The following is a 7,808-nucleotide window of genomic DNA, read 5'->3' on the forward strand; positions in this document are numbered from 1 at the left end:
TTATGCATTTTATGCGACTTGTACTCCGGAGCGATGTATAGTCCGGAAAATACGGTATATAGCTTGGGATGTCCACGAACCGCGCCAATAATCTTTTACTCCATTTTGGGCTCTCCACAAGACCCGCCGAGTGTACAGGATACTGCGTGTGATGCAGTACTCCCCGATGCTGATTGGTTGCCGCGAGGCAGAGGGGAAAAAAGTCTATTTTTTTAGCTTCGCCGAATGGACAAATTTTCAATTTTCCCACCGCTCCAAACCGTGAGCATCCGCGCTCACTACATTGACTTCAATTGACTCGCGCCGGCAAATTCAACTGAATTTTGCAGCACCGGAAATGCTCTGCGCAATTTTTTTCTCCACACACGGACTGATTGTGTTGCAGTTGGATCTCCGGAAGCGGAGGAGAAACCTGCAAGCCAATCAGCAACCCGAAGGGCTGACCAATGGAAGCGCTCCCTGGACCAGGTCTCTCCACCCGTTCAGAGACTGACCTCTTTCACTGCTGCATTGAAATATAAACAATGACCGCTTTTAAATAAAGCAGTTACATTACAACTCTCAACTTGCTCACTTCTTAGCCAGCTAATGAGCTTTAAATAAACCTCTGCCATTAGCATCCCTCCCGTCGCATCATGCACGGATGTTTTTTTTTTTTTTTTTGCATGGTGGGGGAGGACCTAAGGACGGGGTCAATGATGATAATTTTTATGAATAAGGAGGGCGGGATGAGGCCGGAAAGGTACCCAGGTCGCGGACGGCATATCAAAAGAAGAAAACTGAATGATGTAGAGTGTATGTGTGTGTAAGAAGAGGGTGGTTACTATCATTATGTTACAGACTTTGTTTTTGTACAGCCTTGAGACATAAGTGGCTTGAGAAAGAAGAAAGAATGTCTTTCCAGCTGGACATGAGAGCACTACAGCTTGACTGATGGCCAGAGTAGCACTGCACATCATTTATAGCCCTGTGTTGTATAGTTGTTATAGCCCAGTGTCTTATTGTGCCGGTCCCAAGACCGGATAAATACAGAGGGTTGCATCAGGAAGGGCATCCGGCGTAAAACGTTTGCCAAATCAAAGATGCGAATTAAACATATGACTTCCATACCAGATCGGTCGAGGGCTGGGTTAACAACGACCGCCATCGGCGCTGTTGATCTACAGGGCGCCGGTGGAAATTGGACTACTGTTGGTCGAAGAAGGAGAGGAAGAAGAGAGAGAAGAGGAACGCTAAGAGTATAGGACTGAGAGTAGGGACATTGAATGTTGGAACTATGATAGGAAAAGGTAGAGGATTGGTGGACATGATGCAGAGGAGGAAGGTAGACATACTGTGTGTCCAGGAGACCAGGTGGAAAGGTAGCAAGGCTAGAAATTCAGGAGCAGGGTTCAAGTTGTTCTATCATGGTGTAGATGGGAAGATAAATGGAATAGGAGTTATCTTGAAGGAGGAGTTTGTTAGGAATGTCCTGGAGGTAAAAAGAGTGTCAGATAGAGTGATGAGTCTGAAGCTAGAAATCGAAGGTGTGATGTTCAATGTTGTTAGTGGATATGCTCCCCAGGTAGGATGTGAGCTGGAGGAGAAGGAGAAATTCTGGCTGGACTTTGATGAAGTGATGCAGAGCATACCTAGTTTTGAGAGAGTTGTCATTGGTGCGGACTTCAATGGACATGTTGGTGCAGGAAACAGAGGGGATGAGGAGGTGATGGGCAGGTTTGGTATCCAGGAAAGGAACGCAGAAGAACAGATGGTAGTTGACTTTGCAAAAAGGATGGGAATGGCTATAGTGAATACTTTCTACCAGAAGAGGCAGGAACATAGGGTGACCTATAAGAGTGGCGGTAGGAGCACACAGGTAGACTACATCTTGTGTAGACAGTGTAACCTGAAGGAGATCAGTGACTGCAAAGTAGTGGTAGGTGAGAGTATAGCCAAACAGCATAGGATGGTAGTGGGTAGGGTGACTCTGGTGGTGAGGAAGATGAAGAGGACAAAGGCAGAAGAGAAGACAAAATGGTGGAAGCTGAAAAAGGAAGAGTGTTGCATGACTTTTAGAAATTAGTTAAAACAGGCTCTGGGTGGCCAGGAGGTGCTTCCAGATGACTGGAAAACTACAGCTAATGTGATCAGGGAGACAGGTAGGAGAGTACTTGGTGTGTCATCTGGAAGGAAAGTGAATAAGGAGACTTGGTGATGGAATGAGGAGGTACAGGAGTGTATACAAAGAAAGAGGTTAGCTAAGAAGAAGTGAGACACTGAGAGGACCGAGGAGAGTAGACAGGAGTACAGGGAGATGCAACGTAAGGTGAAGGTAGACGTAGCAAAGGACAAACAAGGAGCTTATGATGACTTGTATGCTAGGTTGGACAGTAAGGAGGGGGAGACTGATCCATACCGGTTGGCAAGACAGACAGACAGACAGAGATGGGAAGGACGTGCAGCAGGTTAGGGTGATTAAGGATAGGGACGGAAGTCTATTGACAGGTGCCAGTAGTGTGATGGGAAGATGGAAAAAGTACTTTGAAGAGCTGATGAATGTGGAAAATGAGAGAGAATAAAGACTAGAAGAGGTGACTGCTGTGGACCAGGAACCAGCAAAGATTAGTCAGGATGAAGTGAGGAGGGCACTGAATAGGATGAAGAGTTGAAAGGCAGTCGGTTCTGATGATATACCTATCGAGGTTTGGAAGTGTCTAGGAGTGGTGGCAGTAGAGTTTCTGACTGGGTTATTCAACAGGATCTTAGATAGTGAGAATATGCCTGAGGAGTGGAGGAGAAGTGTGCTGGTTCCCATTTTTAAGAACAAGGGAGACGTACATAGTTGTGGCAACTACAGAGGAATAAAGCTGATGAGCATTACAATGAAGTTATTGGAAAGAGTAGTGGAAGATAGACTAAGGGCAGAAGTGAGTATTTGTTAGCAGCAGTATGGTCTCATGCCAAAAAAAGAGTACTACAGATGCAGTATTTGCTTTGAGATGTTGATAGAGAAGTACAGAGAAGGCCAAACGGAGCTGCATTGTGTTTTTGTAGATCTGGAGAAAGTTTATGACAGGGTACCCAGAGAGGAACTGTGGTATTGTATGAGGAAGTCTGGAGTGGCAGAGAAGTATGTGAGAGCAGTGTAGGGCATTTTATGGGGACTGTAAGACAGTGGTGAGGTGTGCTGTAGGTGTGACAGAGGAGTTCAAGGTGGAGGTGGACTGCATCAGGGATCAGCTCTGAGCCCCTTCTTATTTGCTACGGTGTTGGACAGGCTGACAGACGAGGTCAGACAGGAATCTCTATGTACTATGATGTTTGCAGATGACATTGTAATTTGCAGTGAGAGCAGGGAACAGGTAGAGGAGAAGCTAGAGAGGTGGAGGTTTTGTCCTGGAAAGAAGAGGAATGAAGGCTAGTAAGACAGAATACATGTGCGTGAATGAGAGGGACCCAAGTGGAAGAGTGAGGTTACAGGGAGAAGAGATCAAGAAGGTGGATGATTTTAAGTACTTAGGGTCAACAGTCCAGAGCAATGGAGAGTGTGGAAAAGAGGTGAAGAAGGGTGTACAGGTTGGAACGGGTGGACAAAAGTGTCAGGTGTGATGTGTGATAGAAGAGTTTCAGCTAAAATGAAAGGAAAGGTGTACAAAACTGTGGTGAGACCAGCGATGTTGTTTGGTCTTGAGACAGTGTCACTGAGAAAAAGACAGGAGGCAGAGCTGGAGGTGGCGGAGATGAAGATGCTGAGGTTCTCTCTGGGACAGACCAGGGAGGATAGGATCAGGAATGAGTACATCAAAGGGACAGCACATGTTAGAGGTTTTGGAGATAAGGTCAGAGAGGCCAGACTGAGATGGTTTGGACATGTCCAGAGGAGAGATAGTGAATATATTGGTAGAGGGATGCTGAGTTTTGAATTGCCAGGCAGGAGGCCTATGGATGTAATGAGGGAGGCCATGAAGGTAGTTGGTGTGAGAGAAAGGATGCAGAGGATAGGGTTAGATGGAGGCAATTGATTCGCTGTGGCGACCCCTGAAGGGAAAAGCCGAAAGGAATAGAAGAAGTTGTCCACCTCAATCTTACTCATCAGACCTGACAACCTTAAAGTGGAAGTCAACCCAAACATGTTTGCCGTGCCAACCAACTGTATTTCAGCGAGATATCCGTTTACACATGATTGACGATAAATTTACTTTAAGATATAACCATCATTGCGCAGTGGTAAAGTTGATTAGTCAGTATAACCCTAAGTGAGTTTGTTTAAATTCAATTTAAACCATGTAAACAATTTGAACTTGAATTCACTTCATTTTCAAAAGAAATGTATTAATCCATGCAGCGAATCTTTTCAATTTACATTTACTTGATTTATACTTGGCGGCACGGTGGGCGACTGGTTAGCACATACGCCTCACAGTTCAGAGGTCATGGGTTTGATCCCCCGGCCTCCCTGTGTGGGGTTTGTGTGTTCTCCCCATGAGTGCGTGGGTTTTCTCCGGGTACTCCGGTTTCCTCCCACATTCCAAAAACATATTTGGTAGGTTAATTTGACACTCTAAATTGCCCCTAAGTGTGATTGTGAGTGCGGATGTTTGTTCGTCTCTGTGTGCCCTGTGATTGGCTGGCAACCAATTCAGGGTGTCCCCCGCCTACTGCCCGAAGACTGTTGGGATAGGCTCCAGTACTCCCCGCGACCCTTGTGAGGATAAGCGGTATAGATAATGGATGGATGGATGATTTATACTAAAAAAAAAAAGCGATGTATTGTATGTGTATTAAGACATTCCCTTTAATTAAAATCATTGTTATTCAAAGTACTGGTCTTTTAAATACCCCATATTTCTAACTTCCATTTATTTCATTTTGACAAGGTGTATTCTACGTACTACTTTTAATGGGATTATTACAATGTTTGTTTAAGTGTTAACTCTGTCATTATCATGATCAAAATGGTTTTGTGAATGATTTCTTTTCTCCCCGCAAGGTAACACAATGGTCATTGCATGAATGTCAGCCACCCTGTGGATATAAGTTGATTACTGACTGATTGTAAAAACAGGCTAAGAATTTTACTGGCCAGAATGTCAAAAAGAACAAAGCTGTTTACGATGACAAATTTAGTATTTTACACGACACATTGTTGTGAACAAAGGAAAAAACTCGAGTCCCCAGCTATGCAAATACTGATGTTCTCATTTAAAGTACGGTCTAAACAACTGAACGGAATAGACTAATAGAATAAAAAGTAATCACACAGATGACATCCAACTGAGAGAACACCAGTTAAGGCTGATTGTTGATTGCCTGCTGCAGAATCAGGTCAGGAGAGAGTAGCTTTAAGTATAATACTATTATATGGGTTTTGAACAAAATCCAATATTTGCATTAGCTCCATATTTGCAATGAGATTACACACTTTTGGAAGCTCTCTGCACTAGCTCAACTGCACTGAATTATTGTACAGTATGTGAAGCAGGTGTGAATTGTGACCCTGTCTGAGCACACAGCCCACATAAATCATTTTTTTTAGGGAAATACTATTCAAATTATTTCCTGGAATACTGTAAATACCCAAGAGGCTTATCAAAAAAAAAAAAAACATTTGCCAGACTTTTGAGGTACCACACTTCCCTTTCTATCATTTAAATTTTGTGGAGCTTTTCAGCTTCATTAAAAGCTTTGCTTTCTCTTTGGACTGATGATTTGCATCACACCATCACTCTCATACTGCCTCTGTCACTCTTGTTACCTTTATTTGCATTTTTGGTTAATTTAGTCCAAGTCTGTGGTTACTGCTTTCTGAGGATGAGGCTCACTGTTCTGCCTCTTGAATAACTGAATGTATGATATCGTCGGCCACATAGCATAATTGCCTAAGTCATATTTCAATATTTTGGGAAAACAATATTCAGAAAACATATTGGTTTTTCTTATTGATTTTCTAGCAAAACACTCAACCAGACGTGTGCATAAGTAAACAAAAGGAAAAAAGACCTTTGTTAATTATTTAACAAATAAAAGTGACTTGAGTAAGGCATTTTTTTCTCGTACATTTAAATGCAAACCTAAGCATAGTTGTTTTACTCTCCTAAATTTAACCAAGATGTGTAACTTGTCAACATTAACCAAGTTGTTTTCCTTTCCCACCCTAAACAGACACTTGAGTGGGTTGAACATTGGCACTTAGAGTATATAATAAGTCTTTGTAAAAATTATGCCAGCACTATACTCCCCCCCACCCCCCTGAAAAACTCGGGAGAAATTTAAAAGTGGAAGACAAACTAAACATTTTTTCAAGAATATGTTCTATGCTGGCCCACTAGTTGAAACAAGGCATTCTGGCTACTATTGCGTTTGTGGAATACAGGAAGTCCTCAATTTCCGAATGAGTTCTGTTCATACACTGGCGATGCAACCTGAACCTGAATCCGCGTATGTCGGTTTTCACCGTTAGTCGAAATTTACATTAAAATGCTTGGTATAAAAACCCGAAAATACATAAAAATAAAAACATAAGGATGCTGTACTGACCATTACTGCTGAGAGGTGGATGGAGGAGGAGAGGAGGGCGAAAAAGGAAAAGATACCGCAGCGCGCAAAGAGACACGATCAAGATACTCTGCGCATGCTCAACCGCAAGGAATGCTGGTCTTTGTAGTACAGGAAGTGCTTGTATGCGGATGTGCGGTTTTTAGCACGCAACCACCGCAAATACACAAGCAGAGGTAAACAAGCTCAGGGACGCAGCACAAACGCACACTTTTGTGAGTCCCATGAATAACAAGTGTTTTATTGACAGTTGAAAGTAACACGCGGGAATGACGTCCATTTGAGTCACAATGCCGTGTGTCGCCATCACAGTGCCGGAGCAACTCTGTCCGCTCATTCATGTGAATGGGATATTCAGAATGTTTCAGAAATTGGAATTTTGACCCTAACCCGAATATTGACTGCATGTAAACGTAGTCACTATGGTGCTGTGGGGAAAATGGCTGAAGAGGCACGGGCGTTGCAAAGTCGAAACGTTGTAGGTCGCGTACGTCGTAACTCGAGGACTTCCGGTATGAGTTCTTAGCCATCTCAGGGGGCCACCATTTTGTCACTTCAGTCGACTGAAAATGACATCACAGTGTCTCAGGGCTCAGATAATGGCCAATCATGGCTCAGCTTCAGAAAACAGGTGAGCTGTGATTGGTCGTTACCTGAGCCCTGAGCAACTGGGATGTCATTTTCAGTCAACAGAAGTGACAAAATGGCCACACCCAGCGATGGCTAAAAAGGAGTGGATCAACTCTTATTCCACAAACGCAATATTAATTAGAATGCCTTGTTTCAACTAGTGGGTCTGCATAGAACATATTATTGAAAAACATATGTTTGGGTTAACTTCCCCTTTAAAGCCTATTTGTATTATTATATTCATTACATCTTAATGTTGCCCATCTTTTATGGGCATGGCCTGCTTTTCTTTCATCTCAGCCTGTCAACTGAGGGAAGGAGGCAAGCATTGTAATATTGTTTCCTGGCTTGTTTTGTCATGTTCTATTGTCAACCAACAGTCACTAAAATCAATTCAACCTGTGAAAAAATAGGTTGAATGAAACAGAAAATCTGGCATGAGAGAAACTTTTGCATGTAAGCTGCTCATTCTCTCATAAGTGAGCCATGGAGAGGTTAATCATTGCAACATTTTTCAAGGTAGAAGTGGGCATAAGTAGAGATGTCCACATACATTTTGGTGTTGATTGATCGCAGGTTTTGGACATTATGTACAATGATTTTGAATGGAGAAATTGTGGAATGGAAGAGGGAAGGGAGGC

The 7,808-nt window shown here is 43.1% G+C and overlaps 1 pseudogene; it reads left to right on the forward strand.

The window, feature by feature from the left end:
- The first annotated feature begins 1,948 nt into the window (after positions 1 to 1,948).
- Positions 1,949 to 7,808, forward strand: part of LOC147152223 (uncharacterized) — a 22,752-nt pseudogene continuing 16,892 nt past the window's right edge.

Source organism: Filicampus tigris, chromosome 2 (genome assembly GCF_054856515.1).
Source record: "Filicampus tigris isolate MCC_2025a chromosome 2, RoL_Ftig_1.0, whole genome shotgun sequence".
Taxonomy (NCBI): Eukaryota; Metazoa; Chordata; class Actinopteri; order Syngnathiformes; family Syngnathidae; genus Filicampus; species Filicampus tigris.